Source organism: Thermobia domestica, chromosome 2 (assembly GCF_964235325.1).
Source record: "Thermobia domestica chromosome 2, izTheDome1.hap1.1, whole genome shotgun sequence".
Lineage (NCBI taxonomy): Eukaryota > Metazoa > Arthropoda > Insecta > Zygentoma > Lepismatidae > Thermobia > Thermobia domestica.
Genome location: NC_137455.1, coordinates 384,017,429 through 384,043,581, shown reverse-complemented (window position 1 = coordinate 384,043,581; position 26,153 = coordinate 384,017,429). Strand labels below are relative to the sequence as shown.

The following is a 26,153-nucleotide window of genomic DNA, read 5'->3' as shown; positions in this document are numbered from 1 at the left end:
CCAGTCTTCAGAAGATACTGTCTACAATGCAGTGAGCAGAGTGGGTCGGTAGGTCAGACTGAGTCAGTGGGTCGCAGTGGGTGGTGGGTCATGGTGGGTGGTGGGTCACAGTGGATCACATGCTGTTGAGCCACGACCCACTCAGAAAAATTGACCCACCGATCCACTCCATCTCTGGTCTGTACTAATAAACCTATTAGAGGAAGTAAATGGAGTTTTTATCAACAAACCTGTTACAGAAAGCAAGTTGAGTCTGTATTAATAAACTTGTTAGAGGAAGCAAATGTAGTTTGTATTACAGGAAGTAAGTCGAGTCTGTATTAATAAAAACTGTTATAGTAAGTAAGTGGTGTCTGTATTAATAAACCTATTACAAGATTAAGTGGAGTGTGTATTTATAATCAAAATTAGCTTTTAAAAATTAATGAAGTATAATTTTTTCTCGCTATATGGAAACACTTATCAGTTTGATATGTTTTAATAATGTAAGTTTTTCACAAAAATCCCTAGAAAAAAAGTAATTGGGAACGTACGAAAGATCTTTAATAAAAAAAATACAAAAATAAGTCAGCGAAATATGACATTTATTTACAATTTATAAATGAATATTTATTTAAAAACATTATTATAAAATAAAATAAACGATTCTTTTCTATTAATTGCGTTTGCAAAATGCCTTTCGTATCAACCATCAAATGATTCTCCCTTTATCAGCTTCAAGAACCATCGTCATATTAATAGACAAAGACACTTTGCAACTCCAATTTGATTTATTGATATAACAGGAACACTATCAATATAATAGGAACTGATACTCAAAATAAAACAGAATTATTTTGTTTCAGTAAATTACGTTAAGATTGATTATAATTATGATTACAGTTGACCACCTTAAAGAATATACAATACACTCTATATAAATTGAAAATTTAGCCAACAATCTTCTATTTATAAAGAAAACTATATATCTTTTTATATATTTATGCATAACTTGACGGTAAAATTATTAAAAAGAAACTCCCAACCGAAAATAAATTGCAAACAGCCTTTTTATAATTTATATCTTCAAACACTTAAAGAGTTGTATTAAATTTTGGATTATATGAAAATCAGATAATTGTGGAGTACGAAAAAGATTACAATTTTTTTCAAAAATCAATACAAGCAAAATTACAAATTCTTTTTGTTGAAGAAAATAAAATTGTGAAAATTGAACAATATTTAAAATTGAACTTTTTAAAGAGCTCCAATTACTACACGAACTAATCAGTTCGTACATACTATAATAATACCTTTATATTGTTTAAAAATTTCTCGCTGGTTGCAATTTAAACAGTTAAAATTTTGTAATCCATAAGTTTAAGCATAACTTGTATTATATGATTGTATTAGAATCTTTGTAGAGAAACAGACTAAATTCGAATATTCTACAGTTATTGCCTAAGTTTCTAGTTCTTGTCAAACAGTCCCTATATTTATAATTACACGTGGTATCCTCAAAGAGAGATTTATTTTACAACAAAATTACTTTTTTTTTAAAAAAAATGTTATTTTGTAATGATAGTCATTGCAAGAATTTTATATTTTTTTATCTACATCCTCTCTCAGCTGTTAGCTGAAGCAAAAATCTGTTTGAAATTACTGGTACAAATTCTCAAAACAAAGAACAGCACTTTCTTCTTTTTTCGTTTTGTATTTTGTGAATTCCTTTGCCTTTAACTGCATCTTTTATGACACTCAATACTTCCGCCGAATCGGGAAACTTCCCTGTTTCCAGTTTTGAAAAAATCAATTCACCATTGAGTTTAATTTCAAAAGCACCTGTATGCAAGGAAACGAAATTATACTCTTTAAATAAGTTCTTTTCATTTCTTTAGTTAAATACTTTTTTTTATAAATTAGTCACGTATTTCCAAAGTATTGTAACTGACACAAAGGATAGAAATATTGTTTTTGGTGAAACGTAGTGTAATCGCCTTATTGATTGACCTATAATATGGAAAAAACTTTACAAGTGAGCACTGTTGTTATATGGTATAAAATTGGAAGTTACATTTTATGGACTTAGTAGTATTAGGGTAAAGACATGCCAAAGATACCTCGCGGTACCTCGATAAGGGCATAGACACATGGATTTAAATGGGTAAGCGCAAGCAGGAGATGTAGAGGTCGACCGCGATGGTGATTTAGTGGTGGCCATTATAAACTACCGAGTTTATTTTTACATTGATGTTCAGTGGAAGCATCGCTTTGGCTCATGTTCTCATTAGTTCTCCCTGAAGCGCTACACGGAATAAAATCTTCATTTGTTCAGAATTTCGTCTGCAGAATTGTGTGTATCTATACTCAAGAGGTTTTGCTGCACTTTAAATTTGATTATGAAAGACATATTAGTATAAAGGTAACCAAGAAAGTTCTGTTGCTTTTTGTGGCGGTCTGTGCTCAATTGATCCTCACATCGTGAGTTGAATGCGAATGGAGATAAGGCGAAGATCAGTTCTTAATGTGGGTATATCGAACATACTACCTGGCTGTGGCAGTTCAGTTACACCGATAACTTGCGTAAGGACAGAGTGAACATGGAACCTCCACAGAGTGTCATAAGGGCGTGTACGCTGTACAAGCTCAAACTGGGCTCAAATACCTCTCTAGCGGTTCGGAAGATATGCCAGGTCTTTGGTGAGGGTATCGTGGCTACGTGGACAGTGCACCGGTGGTTTAGCAAGTTCAAGGAGATGGCGAAACACTCGAAGACGCACCACGTGCCGCAAGACCAATACATGTATAAAATGAAGATCTTCAGGCACCAATTGAAGGAAACAGTGGCCAAACATGACAGGAGCTGGGACTACAACTCAGTATGAGTGGAGAAACCATTCGGCACCACCTTCATCAACTTGGGAAGCACTACAAGTTGGGTCGATGGATCCCACATGATTCGACTCCGGGCCAGAAGTCAACGCGATCAGACACCTATGTTTCTTTGCTATCTAGTCTGAGGAAAGAGCCATTTCTTGACAGGGTGTTGACATGTGGGTCCTGTACAAAGCTCAGAGACGCCATCATCATTGATTAGCATCCCATGAACCATGAGAACAGTCGAAACCAGCACTGCACTAGTAAAGGCCCTCCTGTGTGTTGGTGGACTGCTCGCGGCATCGTGCATCGGAAACTACTACTAGCTGGTCAGAGCATCAATGCAACTGTGTACTGTCAGCAGTTAAACCGTGTTCAAGAAAAATTCAAAACTCTGGAGCCACCACTTCTGAATCGCAAAGGGATCCTCCTGTTCCAAGACAACACTAAACCTCAAGTGGCTAGAATGACCGGGGACACCATTCTACGCCTTGGATGTAAAACACTATTGCATCCGCCATACTCCACGGACATTGTAACGTCCGATTATCACCTGTTCTATTCCTTGGACAATCACCTTAGACGATTCCAGTTCAAATCCCTAATAGAGGTGCAAAATGCACTTGATAATTTCTTCGCTTTACGGCCCATCAAGTTCTACCGCGATGGAATCCGTGGTCTTCCAACACGTTGGCAGAAGGTCGTCGATGCTGATGAGGATTATTTGTGATCTTCCAGGTACGTCTTCCAGTGTCGATGTTCGAATGTGGTGGGTGAAAATCCGACAGAACTTTCTTGGTTATCTTTATAGAACTAATGAGGAATGTTCCAGTAATATAGAATAAGAGGCACAAACATTCATAATAGGCACGTTGTAAATAGAGAATGGAAGAAAATAGCAACTCAAATGGGAATCTCAAATAAGTTATTCATATTTATTTTAGAATTATAATGTAGCTTATTATTATATAAGGCAGTGGCGGTTACAGGGAAGGGGCTTTCGGGTTGAAGTCCCTAAAGTCTGGAATTTCTAAAGAAAAAAAAGAATATCTATGCTTTGAAACTTCACTCAAGCCCCCCAAGAATTTCTTCTAAATTCGTTACTGATACGCGTATAAGGTAAAGAAATACCTGTAAAAGAAGACACATATCCATAGGGGGGTAACATTGAATAATGGAATTGCAGTGATGAAACTTAATTGGTGAAGTTAGTACCCCATCCATCTCGAAACCTGAAGACATACCTGTTTTTTATTTTAGTGGAAAATGATTTCTCGCCTGAGTGCTGAAGAGGGCATTTCTTCACAGAAAACTGAAAAAGGTAAAAGTCTTTTGATTTATTGATACAAATGGACAAGAAATGAGACTCAAATATTTTTGTGAAACAAGAGATGAGACTTTAGCATTTCTCATGTATCTTCTCACGTCCATCACTATTTATAAACTGCTTGGTCCTTTCAATTTCAAAATGTCGTTTTGCAGTGATTTTTATGCACAGACGGAATAATTTCACACGAGTCACAGTGATATTTCTGCTTAAACTAAGAAGTTACAGAGAGGATGCGACCTTTTCGCTATGTGCGCCCTTCATTCATCTAGACCTAGACGTCGAGCTAGCGACCGCGACTTAAACCTCGACCGCGAGGTATCTTCGGTATGTCTTTATCCTTAGATGCGTACAAGACTCTCTTCATTCTGAAAATTTGAGTTTTTGCTTCTTTGGAAGTACATTCGCAACATTTGCAAAGGCAATACCAAGTATTCTTCAATCCTAACTATATTGTAATATTCCATGTGCTTGTGTTTATAAACACCCAACATGTAATTATATAAGACACAAGAGCGAATTGTGACGCAAAATGCGTTATCACATTCTATTTAGGGGTACTATTACATACACTTTTAAAAATGTTCTAGCTCAGAAATGAGAAAAACGCATGTTCAAAACATAATAAGTAACTTTTACTCATATTTGAGAGAAAATGTCTCGTTATTTTCAAATGCGTTTTCATTTGTGAACTCAAGGCAAATTTTCAGGTTCCCATTTATGAGATTTGCTCATTTCTTAGAAATGAGAATGAAATAGTGCGTGATTTGCAATATCATAGATGATTAAAAAGCAACGATAACGATCTCACTGAAATAATATTACTATGTTTTACTAAGGAGTAATATTACTAGGTCTTAATTAGTATACAGGAAACGAGATAAAGAATTTCAGTTGTAGCAAAATGCGAATGGATATGAGTACGCAATACGGTGATGTGGCTGAGGTGGCGTATGGATACACATAATCGAGGAGCGGCATATCAGCTTTCGAACGTAAGTTTAGCTGGATTGTAAACATACTGCTATAGGCTAAAAGATATTGTAACACATTCGTTAGGGTGTAGAACGCTGACCCCTCCCCCTCATATAGCTTATACAGGCTATAGTAGTCATGTTGGCTCCTTTATGTAATAAAACTCAATACTCAATTCACATAATAACGAGTGCAGCAATAACAAGTGAAGGCGGGTAAGCATGGGCGGCGATTAGGGGGGCAAAGGGGGGCAGTTGCCCCCCACTTTTTTGAAGTGACCCATTAATGTATATATCTAGTTTCATTTTGAAATGTAAAATAATTGTATATATTACTGGTTCACAGAATAAAAAATATGCCATATAATTTTTGCTGTTGCGTGAGTATGTATTGGTTGTCTTCCCGTGGAGTTTAGAAAGCTACAAGAATTGCGTTGTGATTGCCACGGAAAATGGCCCAAAAATTATTCTATTGGAGCGCAATTCGAGCGTACTTTCATTTTTTCTTACAATGTTATTCGGCTCGATATATTAGTCAGTCGCTTTGAAACTAATTGAGAGAACATTTTACAAAAGAAAAAAGTCATAAAGTTATTCTTTAATTGCACAAAAATTGACAGTTTCTAAAATGTCTTTCCTTCTTTCTAATATTAAGGGATATTGATTAAAAACAGAGAAATAAGAAACAACTTGTACCTTTTCCACTGTTTTGCAGTGTAATATACGAGTGAAGTGATGCGTTTAGGGGTGTACGAGTGCATATACAATTAAATTTGGTAAACTCAACATAATTCTAATTTTTAGGTATATTTTGTATAACTGGAGTATGGAGTGATTCTAAGTATTGTTGAGTTTTGATGTATTCCAAGAAAGTGAAAACTGCACCTAATGCAACGAACATATTTCGGAAGGGCCTTGGTGGCTCGGTAGAGCGTTCATCTCTGGTGCGTGAGGTCCTTGGTCCGATCCCCACTCAAGCCAAGTGAACTTTGTGGTGGACAATCACCGTGTGCGTGGGTTTTCTCGGGGTTCTCCCGTTTCCTCCCACTTTCTTCCCTCCACCATTTCATTCACTTCTCATCATCACCGACTTCATTAGCCTAGCCGGCATAACAGTGAAACGTAAAACTGAAAGATTTTAATTTTATTTTAACATGTTTCGAGAAGCTGCAAAAGTATTTCTTTAAATTTTGTACATGTGCATATTTACTGTATTTCTAAGAGTAATAACGTACATTTAGAAGCATGTGTGGAATTAAAAATAAAAGTTGTTCATTAATCCTCAGTTTCAATATAACTTTTTTTCAAAACAAGCCTCATTATGTATTACTATGATTAATATTATCCTTTCTATTTATTTGTTTTGCAAATTTGTTATTAAATAGCTACCGGTAATCTGATCACACAATTTTCCAGAGAGAATTTTAAGATGCTCATAAGCAAGGAATCAAATCTCTTCTAACACCTTCGTTGTTTAAGAGTACCAAGGGTTATAGTATCTACTTGTGTTGCTCTTGTCAATTTACTTAATAAAATATAAAATACGATGTACGGTATTTTAACTGAAAAAGACAGTATCCTATTAGTTATACAACCTTTCGTCAAACAGTGTTAGAAACAACCAGTAAAACTAACACTGATATACAAATATTCAGATCATGTCTTGCCCCCCCCCCACTTTTAACGTCCAACCGCCGCCACTGCGGGTAAGGGCTCTGTAGAGCATATTATTTTCTATATTACAATAGAATAGGGAGACATGTCAATGTTTTACACCCTTTGCCATTCATTATAAGGTGCAAAATAGCTTATGTACGGAAACAAAGAACACATAAGTCAGTTAGACTGACCGTCTGTGTAGTTAGAAACCCCGTTAAAAATGTGATTTATTATGGAATTGTAATGCAAAGGTACTTTGTACTGAACACCTAGCATAGATTGGCGCCTCCTCTTTTCATCACCAGTAATCGCTTTAATGAAATGACATACGTTTGAAGGTTGTTTGTAGTATAGTACTATACGCGTTTGGTCTTAATTTAACATAAAGGTCGCGGTAGCTCAGTGGTAGAGCGTTCACCGCTGGTGCGTGAGACCCTTGGTTCGATCCCAGCTCGCGGCAAGTGGGCTTTGCGGTGGATGAACACAGTGTGTGTGAGTTCTCCCGTTTCTTCCTATTTTCTTCATGCCACTCTCTCATTTATCCTCATCATCGTCTCCTTTAGCCTAATCGACACAACTTTGGGACGTAAACTCAAACATATCATTTCATTCGTTTTTTTAATTTAACGTCCCAAGATTCTGCTTCAAGACAAGGGAGACAGCGATACAGATGAATAATAATGATGTAATGAAAATGTGGAAGTACGTTTTTCGGCAGTTTCTGCACGAATACGGGTTTGTGTTCCTGTTTTCTATCTGAATTGTGTTCTTAGCAGTGGAGTTTCAGCATATTTGTGAGCGGCAGAAATTGTCGTATGCTCCTGCCGTAATGAAGAAGGTGGAAGGTAGGGGGCGAGTCCTGAGTCTCCGAACCCTCCTCGAAATCGCTACTTGTATGTAAATTTCTTATCTAATTTTAGGGGCAATTTTGCAAATTTTAATATACAATTTGTCCTCGTGTTGAACTTGGACCCCTCCGAAATAAATTCCTGCGTACATCCCTTGTGGGGAGAAACTGGAGAATCCTGGAAAAGCCCAGGCACACGGTGTTTTCTCATGTAGGCAACTTGTTTATGGCAGATAAGTAGGCATATTGGACCGTGATGACTCAGTGGTAGAACTCGTCTCCGATGTATGGGCTCCCTGGTTTGATTCCAGCTGTGCCAAGTGGGTTGTGTGAGTAAACACCTTATGTGTGTTTTCTCGGGATTCTCTCACTCTCTTCATTACACCATTTTTATTCATTATCATCATAACATCTCCCTAAGCTTCATAGCATAATCGTGGGACGTTACACTCCAGCAGAAATTATCGCAGTTAGGCTGAAGTAGACGGATAATTCTTGAATCTGAATTATTAAGAAGTTGATATAATGTTCAAGGATGTTGTAAAATAGAGGATCTGCCAAAACGTATCTTCATCATATGAACTCAGTGAAGTGAGAAAACAACCGAGCATCGTCTGAGCCGGAACATCTTATTGGCTACTCTCGTTTCCGCTATGATTGTTGGCTCGAAACATTGCGATCTTAGTGGTGCGGAGTGGGCAGAGTAGGTGGGGCGAAGCTGTGACGTATGGCTTCACGATTTTGTTGTAAGGGCAGATCCTCTATTTTATAACATCCTTGATAATGTTGAAGGAAACGAGAGAATCTTGGGTAAACCCACGTCGATAAAAAAATAAAAGTCTTGAGAAAGTGGACAGTGATAACACAGTTAAGAAAAATATTTAACTGTCTGTTGCAGTAGGAATAAGTAACGCACTTAAAATACAAGTCTTCGTGGAATTTTTTCACTTTGAAATGAAGGTTTAAATGTGTTATATTTTAAACAATATAACTGTAGATGCTTATTTAATATAAATTCTATATGTGCTAATAATTTGATTATTTCATGTTTATATTTTCTGTATACCCTTTTCCTTCTTTTTCTCGTATTTGAGAACCCCGTTTCTGTGCACCGTTTCTCGCTTTTGATAAAAACATTTCTCAACTTTTTTGAGAAATTTGTTTCTCAAAATTGGGACTATATGTCGCATTTCCTCAGATGTTACTTTCTTAATTTTAAAGAAAAAAAATACATTTTTTTCTTAAATTTGAGGAAGTATTTGCACCCTCAGAAATGATACATAATTCCTGGCATTTGAGTCATTATTTCTCAAAATGATTTGAGAAAATCGAAATCTCTCTTTTAAGAATGTATTACTTGGTGTACAGGTAAGAAACGGATGTTCTGAAATACGAGGAATTTTTTCTCGAATTTAAGAAAACATTTTTTACAGGGTATTGAGATTTAAACTAGGTAGGTAATAAACATGAGCTCCCTCGTGGCTAAGTGGTTAGAGTACATGCCTTTTGCATGGGAGACCAGAGCTTATGTTCTTAAACTGTAAGTCCACGTCTCATATAGCCTCGCTGCACAAAGGGACGACAAAATAAAGTTAAATGAAGTAAATAAATATTTGCATGAAAAGAGGATAGTTCTCAAAAAATATTTTATTTTTAGACGAGAAACGTAGCTTGAGGGGAAGAGCTTGATGATAAGAAACATTGCGACTTTATTAGTCGATCTGACATGAAACTGAACTTGTAAACAGTGAAAGAAAAAGAATCCTCAGAAACGAGAATAAATTCAAACGTAAAGCTTGTATTTTATCTGAAATTTTAGAAGATTTAAGTACAGGAGCTTACCTGTCCGTCCCTCACGTCCCTGAACTCGAACAGAGGGTAGTTCACTGCATATCAAGTCTGCAAGCACTTTATATCGTATTCTGAAATCTCATTCCTTGCTGCGATAGACAAAAGTAATAAAACAACGAGTAAGGACAATATTATCTTCATCAGCAATTGTGGACATTTATAAATTACAGTGATTCGTTTAACATACATATTCAACTATTATCTATCCCGCTTTACTTTCAAACAACCATAAATAAAGCTATGTTTAACTAAGCATGCTAGTTGGCTGTTAAGTTACCATCGCATGTATTCTTACGCAAAATACGTAGTTTCCCACTAGAAGTACGATTTTACTATTGGAAAAGTTAGTTTCATCTTAGTATATGGCATAGTTCCTGTACAACATCAATTTTAAGATTAAAAAATAGTTTATTTCGACTTACTCGAAAACTGATCACTCATCCATTTCATTTCTTTCAGCTCAGTCAATTTGTATATCATCGCCTTTGCCCCTTTTTTAACGTTCGAGTCTCATACGATTGTAGAATCACTGAATTCCTACCGTATCTTGTTATTATCTCTAATTATAGTGTCTAACTTAAGTTTCGAATGATTAATTTAAAGTAAAATTGTACTTCTAATGGGGAACATATACGTACATGCGACATTAACTTTCAACAGCCAACCAGCATGCTTAGTTACACGTGACTTTATTTATGGTTATTTAAAAGTAAACCGGGACAGATAATACAGTAGAAGAAAGTCGGTCCGCGAGCGTGTAATCGAAAACATCAAAATCAATAATTGTACTGAAAAGTACTGAAAACATTTTGGCGTAGTAGTTACAAATGAGTACAACGGAACAAACAAGCACATGAAAAATATCGGTGGGAAATGCAGGTCAGTACTCTGAAAAATAGTTTATCGTTACTCCTAATCATTTTTTGTGGGTAAGATATTTAAAAGTTTTAAAAATGGGATGGTCCTAAAGTGTGAAATATAGACTTAACGTTGAAAACATGTAGAAAATATGAAATAAAAGGCTGAGTTACAGTATGTAACACACTTGTTCGTACAGTGTGAATATACTGGAGAAATTCCTCTGTAGCCGCCAAAAAGTGAACTTTATGTACTAGCTTTGTTTTAATTTGTTGTAAGGAAACACTTCAAGCACAAATATATGAAGCGCTTAGTATCAAAAGCCACCAAATCCATTTTTTTTTTTTTTTTTTACCGAAATTGAGTTATATATCACTTGTTATATGTTTGATCTAAAGGAATTCCATGGAAACAGAATTTTGTTTAAAAGCTTAATATTTCAAATTAAAAAAACAAAAACTAGTTCAAATACGGGACTTTGTAGGCATATGTGTGTATATGGAGTTTCACTGCACGTTTTGCGAGAATACTCGAAACTAAGCGAAATGGACGTGGCGGATTTTGATACTAGGCGCCTTATATGAAAACCACGAACCAAACGTAAGATGCAAATCCTAAAAATAGTGAAAATAATATATTTTTTTTTCGTGTAAAATACCTGTACTTGTTCGTACACAAACTATGCTTTCAGAGGGTGGTACCTTTCCTTGGTCTCTCTGAGCTTGTTAAGTAGTCGCTTTCTAGAGGCACAGGGCGCATTACGTAAGAGCGCATGCTAATTTACGCTGTGAATCTATTTTGAAGAAAATGGGGGCGTCGAAAGGAATTAAGCAGTGATTTGAAGAAAGTGATTGTAAATTTTGCTTTAAAAGGTAAATCACTTAGAAATATAGGAAAAATTGTGAACAAATCCCATTCAACTATTCAGTACATTGTAAACAAATTTAAATACAACGGCTCAACCAGAAGTTTACCGCGCGGGGCGTCAGAAAAGAAACTACATGAGAAAGATGAACGAATGATTGTGCATGAAATCAAAATAAATTCTGAAATTGGTGTACCAGAACTTCGTCCAGCAGTAGAAACTGTGCTTGGGAAAGTAGTGTCCAACCAAACAATCTGTAGAGTGCTGTGGAAAAACGGCTACCATGATGGAAGGGTAAGGAAAAGGCCATATGTTAGGGGAAAAAATCGTCCTCTTAGACTTGAGTTTGCTAAGAGGCATCTGAATGGCCCGTGTGTGGCGATCGCTTTTCTCCACACTCCTGTGATGTCATCTGAGCCAAATAAGTTTGCTTTTGTCTCATCTGACCAGATGACATTACCCCAAAATTCGTGACTCTCATACAGATCCTTCTTAGCAAACTCACGTTTAAGAACACGATTTTTCTTGCTACCATATGGCCTTTTCCTTACCCTTCCATCATGGTAACCGTTTTTCCACAACACTCTACGGATTGGGTGGTTGGACACTACTTTCGCACGCACACTTTCTACTGCTGGACGAAGTTCTGGCACAATAATTTTAGGATTTCTTTTGATTTCATTCACAGTCATTTGTTCATCTTTCTCATTTAGTTTTTTTTTCTGACGCCTAGCGCGGTAAACTTCTGGTTGAGCCGTTGTACTTAAATTTGTTCACAATGTACTAAATAGTTTGAATGGGATTTGTTCACAATTTTTCCTATGTTTCTAAGAACTAAAGACTACCTTTTAAGAACCCTGTAAACCCTCTGTTACAATTGTTTCGTCTGAATTATAGATATGAATCCTGAAATAATATTCTTCCTTTGCTGGATTTTTTTTTTAAAAATCTAGTGTTCTTAGTTTGCACCATTTTCGTAATAAAACAAATTTTTGTCAGTGCAGATTTACAATATACGCATATCCTTTTCAACTAACTCTATTATTAGAACTTTTAAGATTCATTTTTTGTGGCGCAAAATACCCTAAAAGCACTATTATGCACTATTACAAGCATGCTGTGCTGGGCGTAAATAAGGGACCCGCAGACCTCGCATTGCGGGATGGCCTCAAGCCATAAGGGGCCCCAGATCGTGAAGTGGGACGCAGAGAAGGGGATTCACTCTACGCTGTCTGTTGGGAGGCCCCCAAGCCTTTAGTTACGCCACTGATGCTATGCACCAATTGCTTATAGATTTACAATATGTATGCAAACATACACCATAAGAATAAATGCGAGAAACACTCACTGAGCTATGCTACTACAAGTAAGATTACTATCTATTCCGGTTCAGTCCAGGGCAAAGCTGATGAGTCGTCACGATAACGCGGGGGCGCATTCGTAGAGTTTAGGCTGAAACCGACAGTACCTATGGGCGTAAACTTATTTTCTTACAAACTATAGTTACTACGATAAAGGTTTTTGATTCTGTAATCAATTTAGGTTACATTAGCTATCATTGGAATTTATTTGCTTTTTGTACACGACGTCTGACAGTTCACCCATTAATCACAATTTCAATGTCTTGCATATTTACATTACTGATATCGTGCAGGTTTACTTTTGGCACACCACTTGAAGTAATTGTTGAAAAATTGTAATTCTTTCACTAATTTCCTTCTTATGGTCTCCTAAATGATTTGCACTGGGCAAGATGAAAGTATCTCACTTACCATGCATAAAATTCAAAGGGTCATCAAAAGTAATTGTTGAAAAATTACAATTCTTTTACGATTTGCTTATAATTAAGGCGTCTGGATGTATGACAAAAAATACAGTCCAAAAACAAAAAACAACTTGTGCTAGGTGGCCACTAAAAAGCATGACCGCTATCTAGCCGAGTAAGGGCGGGGCAAAGCTGGTGAGCCTGTACGATAGCGCGGAGAGTGTCCGAAAGGAGCAAGCGTATCCGTGACGGTAAGTACACGCGTAAGCAAGGGTAGTGAAAACAAGTGATTTTTGACAATGATATGAATATCACTAACATTTGTCATTGTTTCATACTAATAATGCTCTATTTGTAAACAAAATACAGCTTCTTGCATTGTGCAGAAATACACAGCTGGTGGAAAATTGTATCTAATACAGTCACCTTTCTAATGCATTCACTTATATGATCCATCGTAAAGCACTTGTAATGATTTTACACCAGTAACCCTACATTTGTAAACCAAAAATACAACTGCATTACTTTGTAATTAATTCGATCATCTGCAGAAATTTGTACTTTATAAATATGCCATTTCACGCAAAGTATTGAATTTTACCTGTGAATTTTCCAAAATGTAGTGTGCCAAAAGTAAACCAGCACCACTGAGACATTCTATCAAATTAAAACTGTGTTTTTATACAAATTTTACAGATATGTAGATTCTTATTGTACCACTAAAACTTTACCTTCTAAACTACCAAAAATGGTTCATTATCTCTCACTTGAAGATGGTAAATATATGTAGTTTCTTGGATATAAATTGCCAGTACCGGTATTTTGATTGAATTGTTTCAACAGAAACTTACCAGTACTCTACTTCCACCACAAACTCAGCATCTCCCGTCTCTTCAACTGCACTTTCGTTAATAGTACAGTCTAACATATTTTGATCTATTCCAATAACTTTCTAAGTAAACATCTCATTCAGCTACTGTCAGAACTTAAATTTTCTTCTTGTAGGTTACAAATAGGACAGTGATATATTATCAGAACACTTTCTGTCCATATGGACATGCTTTAAAAGCTTGTATGTCAGGCATATTATTTAAGACGACTTTTCGTATGTAAAGCTTCAGATATACTTTAGCTAATTTTATCGTGCAGGTTTACTTTTGGCACAGTGCGGTAATAGTTGGCTCCAATGGCGGAGCGTCCAACTCTGGTACATGGATGGGTTTCTTTGGTTCGATTCCAGCTCGCGCAAAATAAGCTTCGTGGTGAACAAACACCGTATGTGTGTGTGTTTTCTCGGGGTCTCCCGTTTCCTCCCACTTTCTTCACTCCACTATGTCATTAATTTCTGATGATCATCGTCTCCTTTAGTCTAGCCGACATAACCGTGGGACCCAAAACTTAAAGATTTCCACTGTATTAATATGTTAAAATGTAATTTGACATCGTTTATATCAGGGATGCAAATAAGCAACAAAATTTTACTAGCCCAAGGAAAAAAGGTACTAGCCCACATCCCACAATAGAAATCATTTACGTACCTTCGGTATAATATTAAATACTCGCCCGCACCGATGAACCACTCGCCCCGGGCGAGTGGTTATTTGCATCCCTGGTTTATATGCTTTATCAAATAGTTTATTTTCTAACCTATAAATATTATCACATGCAATTATATAGAAGCAAAATATTAATTATATAAGTTTTCTAGTTGTTTGAAAAGAAACATTTTCATACTAACGTATATAGTGTATGATTGGGATTATCATTTTTAATAGTAAATACACAACACTCTAATTGGTGCTTTTAGTTATTCGTATATTTAATTAATTTAAACATTCTTTTTTTTAAAACAAATAAGTTTGACATTTTAAAAAGACCAAAGATTAGTCTCAATAATACAAATTTTCACTAAGTAAAATTTAATTGAAACTAAACTTTGAAACAAGAACAAATAATGAAAATATTTCGATTAATAGTTTAAGTTCCTTTCCTTATAAATCATTTCTTATTTCAAAATTTACTCTTAAATTAAACACACAACTATTAAGACTGTCATTTGACTAGCAATGTAACATGCATTTCATTAGCATTACGGTATATTTCTGCTTGTTTTCTTTTCGAAACATAAGTTACTCATGGCTTCAAATATCTACTTAATTCCTTGGAGTTAGATACAAACACTTTGTCGTAATCAAAGTACATGGTCTTTATGGGTCTTAGGCAGTCATTTTAACTTATGATTAGCGCTATATTAAGAGTTTGAGTAACGCATGATTATCTGAAGTGTACGTATTCAGAATCTCTGATTAGCACGTAGTACTTGATTAAGTTAATCACATGTAACTAATTAATTTAAAGCAGAGGGCCTACTTTAGCCACGGTTTAGCCATGATAAATTTACATTATGAGAATACTGATTACCAGCTTTTTTTTCCTTTAGCTCATCGGGTGAATTAACCCGTCAACGCCCAATGTCACCTACTTTAAAGGTGTTTTCTTCCTTGTACAGAACGTCGACTTCAAAACTTTTTTGTGTAGTGATGCAACATATATAGGTAAGTAGCTAGTGCTACTGTGGTTCACTAGGACTCTCTGGTGGACTTTTGGTGAACAAGAAGACGCCTTTAAAGTAGTGTTACCTGTAGGCAGTGATGCCAACCTGTGGAAAAAATCCCATATCATGGGAGTTTTTGACTTTATTTTCTTGGAAAGGGATAAAAAAAATAGCATGTATGGGATTTTTCGAGAAGATCGAAATTTACAGCTTATTCATTTAGATATTGTAAAAAGTGACAAACAGAGAAATTTAATTTTTAATATTATAGTATACTTTTAAATAGTATAACGTGGGAAATTCACACGTAAAATGGGATTTTTTGCCTCTCGACATGGAATTTCATATTGTTTCAGGTTAGCATCACTGCCTGTACGTGACATTGGGCGTTGACGGGTTAACTATGAAGCTGTTATTAATCCGAATCCTCTACAATCACAGAATTTTCTTAAAGTGAACAGTGAGAAATGAGTACAAAATTTTCAATTTTTTGAGGGCTACATACAACTGATCGATAAATTATATTCCCTTATAATTACAATACAATCCTTCGTTTGTGATTAATATTAATTGACTTCAACTTCTTAATCCCGTAAGTACATTTTGAATACTGTAAGTCAATAACAATTCGATTTCGTAACTATTTATAAGTTGTCTTGGTTTTGGTGTAAAATCACAAAGAAAATATTTCACTGATTAACCTGATATACCATCACCTATATTCCTAATGGAAATTCAAATCGTTCCCACAATGCAACAAAAGTGACTCTGCGACACTACCGGCTAGAGTTGTAACTAACTGCATCGTCTGCTACTGGCAGTAGCTAAGTGTATCATTGGCTAATTCTATCAGACTCAAGCGCTCTGAATGATTTGATTCGTTTTAGCTTTTCAGTAGTTCGTAGTATCCAAATTCCTTGAGTGGTGGCGCCACTGTCTCCAAAGTTTCAGAGGGAAGAGCAGCTGAAACCTCTTATACTATATTATTACTTCATGAAATATTTGGAATTTCTATTTCATATACTTTCATTTTTAGAGACTATGCGTGCGCATGTCTAGATTTCCATAGTTGCCACATTTATTTTGCTCACCCGATGTATTGGAGTTATGTCAGTTAATCGTACTCAAATGAATGTATTGCTGAACTCCAAGCAGATTCTGAATACCAAAAAAAGTATATATCCTTCTAAGTACAGAGTTAATACGACACTAACTAATTGCATGACTACCACTTGATTAAGGTGGATCACTAGGTGTTCTTGATGCTATGCTAAACGCTGCTTGAATAGTGCGGCATTGCCAGATAGTGTCGAGTGTTTACTGATGCCAGATAATAAAGGAAGTAATAGAATTCTGCTTAGATACTTACTACAGAAATTAGTCTTCGACCTTATCACAATTCACAGTTAAGTTCCACTTCTCGAACTGGAACGCTAGTATCCAGGAATTTTGTTATTATGACTACTACAGTAAACGCAATGTGGCAACAACGCATTATGGCGTTCTGCGCAAGTTTCTTCTCAAAATCTATTTCCTTAAATGTAAATTCATATTTAAATAAAATGTGAAACATAACACGAGAAACAGTCAAACACTATATCTATTTCGTAATAAGATCGTTACTTTGAAATACTTTACACATACAAATAAGCTTTTCATAAAACTGAGCACTTCTAGTAAGATCTAATAGCAAGTGCCATTTTGTGTGCTCATTGTAAAACGAATCAAATATTTTCTTTTATTTGTTCCCTTTTTCGATATCAGAAGACACAATCAAATGAATCAGTGTCTTGTGCTGTAGCTGAAACAATCTTCTATTTTATAGTACAATATTTATAATATGTAACGTTTCATTGCGCACTAGTTAAGGGAATGAGCTAAAATATGTACTGACTTCTGGGTGGTGATCCACCTTAAAAAAACTCTCTAAATATAAGCCTTTATATTTAAAGGTAGAAATTCTGCCATCACATCTTGATAAAGCGAAGAACGTAAACGCTTTTTGATTACTTTCACAATTGAGAAAATTTGTCCACAAGATACTTGGGTGCAAGAAAGAGTTAAGACATATAGGCCTACCCAGGGCCGTAACTTGTGAGGGGCAGCGGGCAAGTAAGTGCCCCATCCAGGGAAGCTTCCCGCCGTTCGAAGGGGGGGGGGCATTTTAAGACAACATTTTCTTACTCCATATACGATACGAACACGAAATTATAAATGAAGCATCAAACAGGTTCACTATATTACATAAACAAAATAGCACACAAAAGGTAAATAAAACAAAAATGAATCGCGGGCCCATTTCGATATATATTAGGGGCCCTAGAAATAGTATTTATTTGTATGGCTTTGAGATTTGTCGATATTGTTCCCTTAATTAATTTGTCATGTATTGAACGGTCCCAGGGGAGTAACTAATGATCCTGCAAATCCTGCCGTGAGGAAGGGCCTACAGGCTCCGAGGGTTCCATAAAGAATAAGAGAAAGATGGAAAGAGGGGGCCCAAGAATTAGGAAAAACTTTTTGTAGGGGCCCAAATACGAGTACTAATGCTTGCCCTCCCCCAGAAAAAAGTCTAAGTTACGGCGCTTGGCCTACCTTATATAACGTGGATATAATGGACCATATTACGACTAATTCATGAACTAATTGTAGTGCACATGTTAGTTACACTTTACACCGTTTTCCAGCTTTGCATCTCCATTCGTCTTCCTTATTATTCTCCTGTTTTCACTTCTCCTTTATGATCATATTGTTCGCTGCAGGCCCGTATCCACGGGGGCTAGGGCGGCTGGGTCCCCCTAAATTTTTACTTCTCCCCTAAAAGTTTCACGCTATGCTTGCAAATGAACTATAATATGATGATGAACTACAGTGTGTCCACAAAAACACTCCTCGATTTTATTTGGTTATAAAATGGAAACCTTGGGGAATATTGTCTTCATTTTTTGTGTAGACGTGACACAACTCATAAAGTTTCATGTGATATATGTTCATTACAGACATTCAATGTGTGCCCCACCTGTCACACGGCAAACATCTAGGCGATAATCGAGCTCATTCCATACTCTGGAAAGCATTTCCGGCGTGATTGTGTTTACAGTTTCTGGGTATAATATGGTCGGATTGGGCCCGTAACTTCTACCGGGACATTCCTACATTTTGGGGCTGGCTACGGGCCTGGTTCGCTGTCAGCTCAATTACTTACAATATCCTTACAATATCCTGGTTTTGTACTTCTAATGGTTGCTTATAGTCCTGATAATGACCAGCAAGTTGGAGCAGTTGCTCTCGAATTTGTTTCCTTCCCACTTTACGATGATTAGTTAGTTAGGGCAAGGATTCACGGTAGCTCAGTGGCAGAGCGTTACTTTTGGTGCGTGGAGTCCTTGGTTTGACCCGCGGCCAAGTAAGTGTGTGCTGGACAACATCAGCTCGTGGTACTCCTATTTCCTCCCACTTTCTCATCCCACCAATCCTTCCATCATCATTCATTTGCTTTCATCATCGTCTCCCTTAGCCTAACAGAGATGTTCGGATATTAAAATCAAAGATTACATTTCATTTCATTTCAATTAGCTAGGATATTGATAGCATAATCAGATAGTTTTTCTAGCTAACTGATTTCACCACAAAGGATAATATCAAGCATGGTCTAGTGGCTAGCGTGTGCACCCTTGGTGCACGTGATCTCAGGTTCGATTCCCGGTGAGTAAACATTAAAAATTAACTACAAAATCATTTCATTTCGTTAGTCATCCGTCGCCTTTAACCTAAAGGGCTTGATTATGAGATGTTAATCTAAACTTTCATCTCATTTCGATAGTAATTTAATTGCTGAATTGCTCGATCTAGAATAACTACGTTTTGACATTTTGACACCACATTGAAACTATTGGCGCTATATTAATAATACTTTTCTTTTTCTAGAGCGTGATGAGAGAATTGGCAATAAGAGAAAACTGAGAAAGAAAATCTCATGGACACGATGTTAGTCGAATACAGGGCCGGTCCTATGCAATTTTCCGCCTCGTGCGATTGAATCATTTGCTGTCCCATGTTTCTCCACAAAGAACAAATCTTAAGAGCCACGATTTTAAGCATGTCACTCCATCATAAACGAAGAAGGCAAGGGAAAATGGACTTGCACTTAGAAAGGACTAAACACCACAAATACAATCTCGTTTTATCTACTTTTTTCTTTAAATAATAATCTATTATGTTAGTGAAAGATAAATCAAACACATGTGCAGAGAAAATATGGTAATCGTTTTTATACGATTAAATATGAAGCTTCAATCTCAAAATATGAGTTTGCAATTCCAGTGCAACTAGTTCTTTAATCTTTATTTCTTGATTTCCCTTTTACATCTGTTAAAAAATTTTAAAAAATGTTTCGAGCTTCAATCATAAGAAACTTGTTTGTGGCAAAGACGAGACTAATTTTCATATCAAAACTGTGATAACTAACTAAATGGAACATATGTTCGGTACTGTTTGAGACTCGAGTTCTTGTATTTGACAACAATCAAGCAATTCCAACTTGGATTTATTTGACCATTTGCTTTAGCACTGTCCATGTAACCTTAAGAGGCCCCATCACGGCGAAAATTAAAATATCGCTAATTTTACAGTAATTATGTAATATCTTCAAATAGATAAAAGATAATAGAAAAGTGGAACAAGAGCTCGCTAGACAATATTATTTTATATGAGATACCGTTATCACGGTTCATTCCCGTTGTGCCTACTTCCCGTTCTGCCTACAGACCCTCCAGCACTTTAAAGAAAATATTTTTAATTATCTTATCTCTAGGCAGAACGGTAATTCCCGTTGTGCCTACTTCCCGTTGTGCCTACTCTTTCGAGACGGGGAATTATGTGCAGGGAGGAATTTTTGTAGGGAATATTTCATTAGTATTTCTAAAAGCTTCTGTAAAAACAACCACCACCTCTACAAGTTTCATCATACATGGAAAATTGGTTGACTCAGTTGCAAGAATGTTAGACATTGTATGTGAAACAAACATTAAAAAAAAAAAAAAAAAGATCTAATATCAAGCAATTTCAGAACAAAATTTTATTTGGGTTTCCAGTAGTTTACCTCCAGCATGCTAAGACTTGCAGTACTAAAAAATGCCACAGTTCACATCCCCAAGACATGTCTGGCCAACTATTAAACAAACAACGCAAGAGGATGCATAAGGCGGCCTTTAAAAAGAGTGTTTGTCTCCATCATATCTCTTTCCTCGAATTGATTGATTCAGTTGCCAGTAACCCGTTTGACATTGTATCTGAAACGAACACGAAACAGACTTACTTCGGGCTAATATCAATTCATTTCACAACCGAATTTTAATCGGTTTTCCAGTAGTTTATCTCCAGCATACTAAGGCTTGCAGTACTAAAAAGTGCCACAATTCACATCCTCAAGACATGTTCGGCCATACATTAAACAAACAATGCAAGAGGATGCATAAGGCGGCCCTTTTGAAAAAAAAGAGCCTTTGTCTTTTACATCACTGCTCCTTCTTTGGCATTACCTTAACAGGTAATTTGTCTTCTAACACGATTCTATACTACATGCAATGTTACATATACTTATATTGTCAATGTAAATACTACATATCGTCAATGTTAATACCATATATCGTTAATATAGCCAATATATTTAAAACATCTCACCATCACTGTTCTAAATGCAAACAGTATGCAACTGCATCTGTGTAAGCCACCAAGTCTATTACATGTGATTCCAGACGTGCCTTCAATGATTTTATTTTTTGTTCAATTCGCTTATATTTCAGCTTTGGTTCCTTCGGCTTTTTTCCTACCTCCAACATCAGCATACAAGCTTCATTCTCACTCTGTTCTTGCTGCAACAGCTGTACAAATGTAAAATCATAGTTGCAGTTTAATAAAGAGATTTTTTTTTTTTTTCAGCGGCCATGCATCTAAAATGTTATATATAATTCTTCACTTTATTGAAATAACATTTTCTAAATACTGAAAACCCAACGAAACACATAAGACTGTTATAGTAATCAGATGCGTAGCTAGAGGGGAACGAGCGGGGCTGTTGCCCTGAGCGCTAATAGTAGGGGTCGCCGAACAAGCAAGAAGAAAGAAAAAATATGGGAAGTCAGTAAACGACGCGTCGCCCTGAAAACGTATTGGCGTCCGATTAAATCAATATTGTTAGTTTGCAAAGAAATAGATATGATAAAAATTTTCTTGCTTGCTCCGCTCGCAACATAAACGTTTCAATAAGAATCACAACAAGCTTTTACTTATTACGTTAAAAAGTTATTATATATGATTTGTTAGTGTCAGTGTGATAAGCAAGGTGCCTAGTAATGACTTATAGTCTACACAGGAGTGTTTTCAAAATCAGAAACGGTCAAAGTATGAAATACGTGTTCGGCGTTTTGTTGGTGATGAGTTTGCTTAGATAATCACGCTTCTCTACCCAATCGGATTACTCACGACGGTGAGAATGAAAACTCTGAGAAATTCGCAAAGAAGGCTCCTTCTGAATTTCCATTACATTTCACAGAATATTTTTACCGTAAAATAATCGAAATTAAAATGCTATTTGTGTGGTCACATACAGAATAAAATCACAGATATTTACGATTATTAGGAAGGCTGGAACCACGTGTAATAGGCTTGATGGCTTACATAGATGTGGTTGCATACTGTTTACATTTTGAACAACGATTATGAGATCTTTATTTAAATTACATTGGGTATATTGACGATATGTGGTATTTAGTATTTACATTGACAGTATAAATGAAATGAAATGAAATTTTTAAGTTTTACGTCCTACGGTAATGCTGGCTAGGCTAAAGGAGACGGTGATGATGAGAAATGAATGAAATAGTGGAAAGTAGGAGAAAACGGTAGAACACCGAGAAAACCAACGCACACGGTGTTTGTCCACCACAAAGCTCACCTGGCTCGAGCTGGGATCGAACCATGGACCCCATGCACCAGAGGTGAACGCTCTACCCCTGAGCCATTGCGGTCCCATTTTTTTTTTTTTTTTTTTTTTTTTTTTACAATATAAGTACGACATATTGCGTGTAATACAGAATCATGTATAGAGGATAAAGCACCTGATCATATATAGAGGTGATGCCGGAAAAAGATCTGTGATGTAGAAGACAAAGGCTTTTTTTAGAAAAAGAAAAGAGACCGAATTATGCATCTTCTTGCATTGTTTGTTTAATATATGGCCAAATATATTTTGAGGATGTGAACTGTAGCACCTATTACGTACTGCGAGCCTTAGAATGTTGGAGATGAACTACTGGAAAACTGAATAAAATTTTGTTGTGAAATGACTTGATATTAGACCGAAATAAGTTTATTTTCTTGTAACTGAATCAATTAATTTTCCATTTCTCTGTAAGTATTAAAAAAAAACATCTCTACTAAAGTAGACGTGAATAACGCTGCTAATAACAAAACTGTACCTAGTCATTTTTTCTGAGAAGAGCAAGTAAGATAACATTTAAAATATATGATGAAATTTAAAGGAATAGTTATTCTTCTTACAGAATCTATTAGAATTACTAAAGAAAAAATCCCTAGAAAAGATCCCTCCCTGCACAGAATTCCCCGTCTCGAAAGAGTAGGCAGAACGGGAAGTAGGCACAACGGGAATTACCGTTCTGCCTACAGATAAGATCATTAAAAATATTTTCTACAAAATGCTGGAGGGCCTGTAGGCATAACGGGAAGTAGGCACAACGGGAAGACACCGTTATCACGACTCACTTATCTGCTTTCCATTTCCAGCTATTTAAAAAATTCGACATTTATTTTCGCGTTTCTAACTGGCTCCAAACGGAAAGCTATTAGGTGACTCGTGATAACGATACCTCATGCAAAATAATATTGTCTAGGGCGCTCTTGTTCCACAATTCGATTATCTTTTATCTATTTGAAGATATTACATAATTACTGTAAAATTAGCCGTATTTTAATTTTGCCATGATGGGGCCTCTTAAACTAATGCGACCTAAACATGATTTATGAATGTAGTATTCAAATAGAAGATGAGCTTAGTAAATTTAACTACCATCATCATGAAATCTTGTTTCCAACAACAAATATTTATTTTAAATAATACAGTTATGACAGATTTTTCCGCCCCTAAAAACTAGCCACTTTGTGAAAATGCACGTGTTGCACATATAGTAAAGCCGGCCCTGGTCATAACTTTACAAGGTATGGGATCGAACTTAGAACCCTCAGCACGAGAAGTAAGGTGTGTTTGCATGTATTACGTATGCTGAATCTTTATTAAATAGTCACTTCTTGTTAAAAAGAAAAATCGTGTGCAATGCAAAATAGCTTGTAGTGTATCTACTATCAAGAAATAGATCCATCAAGCAGCTTATTGTTATCAGTCAACCATTAATGGAAAACGGGCTTGTTGTTGAATAACTAGAAACACCACCTTCTCATACTTTTTGCTTTACCTGTACAATGAACGGCTGCCGAACAAAAGTTGTTTAACTGGAAATTTTAATTCTAGCTTATCTCTGGGCATTGCTTTTGTTCTTCCCAAACTTAACAAGAGTTCCTGTTACACAAAGATTGCACTATAAGAGCATGAAGAAAGGAGAGGGGGGGGCACCAATTAGGTTATTGACTATAGGAACCGTAAGTGTTTGATATTGAAAATTCATGTCAAAAAAATGTTGCGTTAAAAGGTTCATGAGCTTGTTGTTTCGTTTTTATCTGTTTATAGTCTGAAAGAAAAAAGAAGAAAAAGTACCCCCAAAGATCTTGCCCAAAACGATCAGTTCGTATGCTCTCCCAGAATATATTCTTTATGCCTCTTCCAAATGTTGATACATGTGAGAGTGAGTCTGCGTGTCTTATTAGCAGGAAGGAACGTGTGCTTTTAAGTTTTCACATGCTTGATTGCGTAAAGGAAACTAGTGTGATTACTGCTCCATTAAAGACCATGATCACCTTTTTTTTCTGCACTGTTTATGGATCAAAGTAACTATTTTTCTTGCTTCTGATTGACTCATGTTTTAGAAAAACTTTTACGGTAAAGGAAAGTTTCATGTTTCTTGAACCTCATTTAAATTTTAACTTAAAGTTACCCAGAGCTGCACATGCCTTTAAAGGTGTAAATAGTTTCGAATTCGATTCCTGGCCTGCATTCTCGTAAGGTGAAATGAAATCTTTCAGTTTAACGTCACACGATTATTCCCCTTAGGCTAAGGGAAACGAATAATCAAGGCAAGTAAATGATGACGGACTAAATGGTGGAACGAAAATAAGGGAGGAAACAGGTGCACTAGGTAACCTATGGACACGATTTTTGTTCACCATAAACTTGCTTAGCCGGGGATAGAACCAGCGACCCAGCGCAACAGAGATAAACGTTCTACCACTGAGCCACCATATCTCCTTTTTAAAACTTTTGATTTGAATCATTACCCACTCTATTCTTCTAAGAAGTTTTGCATGTGAAATAAAAAATAACTCTTTTTCGTGAAATAATAATATAACGGAATGATCCACCATTTGCAGAGCTAAATAAGATATTAAAAACCGAATTAGTCGGATATTAATTTTGTATTGAATGTTTTGCTCTTTGGATTTGAATTTTCCTGGAGAAATGGAGTTTAATTCACATTCTGACACTGATTTAGGACAAGAAGAATTTAAAATGGGGTGAACTAAAGTCCAAAATTCAAAGATATTCGATAGTTTATTCACAAACGAGATGCCCGCGTGCAGCCATGTCTAATCTGTAGTCGACCTGGTCTTTGCATCGTCGAAACTCGCGAACTCCAAATACAGGATGCATCCAGGATCCCGGACGAAGAGGTCGATGCCACTTCTGTGGATCCGGTTTCACCTGCGTTTTCCGGCAGTGTTTTCTCCTTCCCAATCATTGGTGACCTAAAAGAATGGGTGAGATCTCCTTGGGAAAACGACAGTATGTAATGTCGAAGAATAAAAACTGATTAATTTAACAACCTCATGGGATTAAAACATTATTAGGTACTACCATTTCCTAATACTTTGATTTGTTTTAGAAAAATGCACTAAATATTTATTCCGAATAAGAACATTTTGTAAGAAAAAGTTCTGCCATTAAAATCAGTTTTTTTTATTGTAATAACCCCCAAAATGAGCAAAATTGGTGAAAAAACAAAAATCATAAAAAGTTACGTGAGAAGGGGAGAGAAGGGGTTCTCTCTTGCGTTACGAAGTGTGACAAGGTGGAGGGAGAGGATAAAAATTGGTCAGAAATAGCGTTACGCAATATATGAACGATCGCTTATGAGATGACCTTGTTTTTCTCCTTCTGTCTGCTACTAAAAAAAAAAAAAAATGGTTTCCCACTGCATTCTGTCGCGACAAATCCTGCGTTCATTGTGTGTGTGCAATTAATAATACAGTAATAGGCACTGGTAGAATTGGTAACAAATACATTGCAATCAAGACATTCGAACATGTTAGACTGTAGAGCACATAGAAAGTAATTGTGACTGTGAAACAGCAGATGTCGTCTGCCAGGATATTCTGTCTTCAGCCTATACTGCAGCGCAATACAATAGGA

The 26,153-nt window shown here is 36.2% G+C and overlaps 2 long non-coding RNA genes across 2 annotated transcripts in view; both read right to left on the bottom strand.

Moving 5' to 3' along the window:
• LOC145679906 (uncharacterized) overlaps positions 1-26,153 on the bottom strand; it is a 143,085-nt gene that overhangs the window by 49,829 nt on the left and 67,103 nt on the right. The window lies entirely within an intron of this gene.
• Positions 1,686-14,021, bottom strand: LOC145679905 (uncharacterized). Its single transcript, XR_014130610.1, has 3 exons — positions 13,854-14,021; positions 9,506-9,603; positions 1,686-1,821 (listed from the first exon to the last, which is right to left on the bottom strand). It is a non-coding gene; the product is annotated as an uncharacterized LOC145679905 (long non-coding RNA).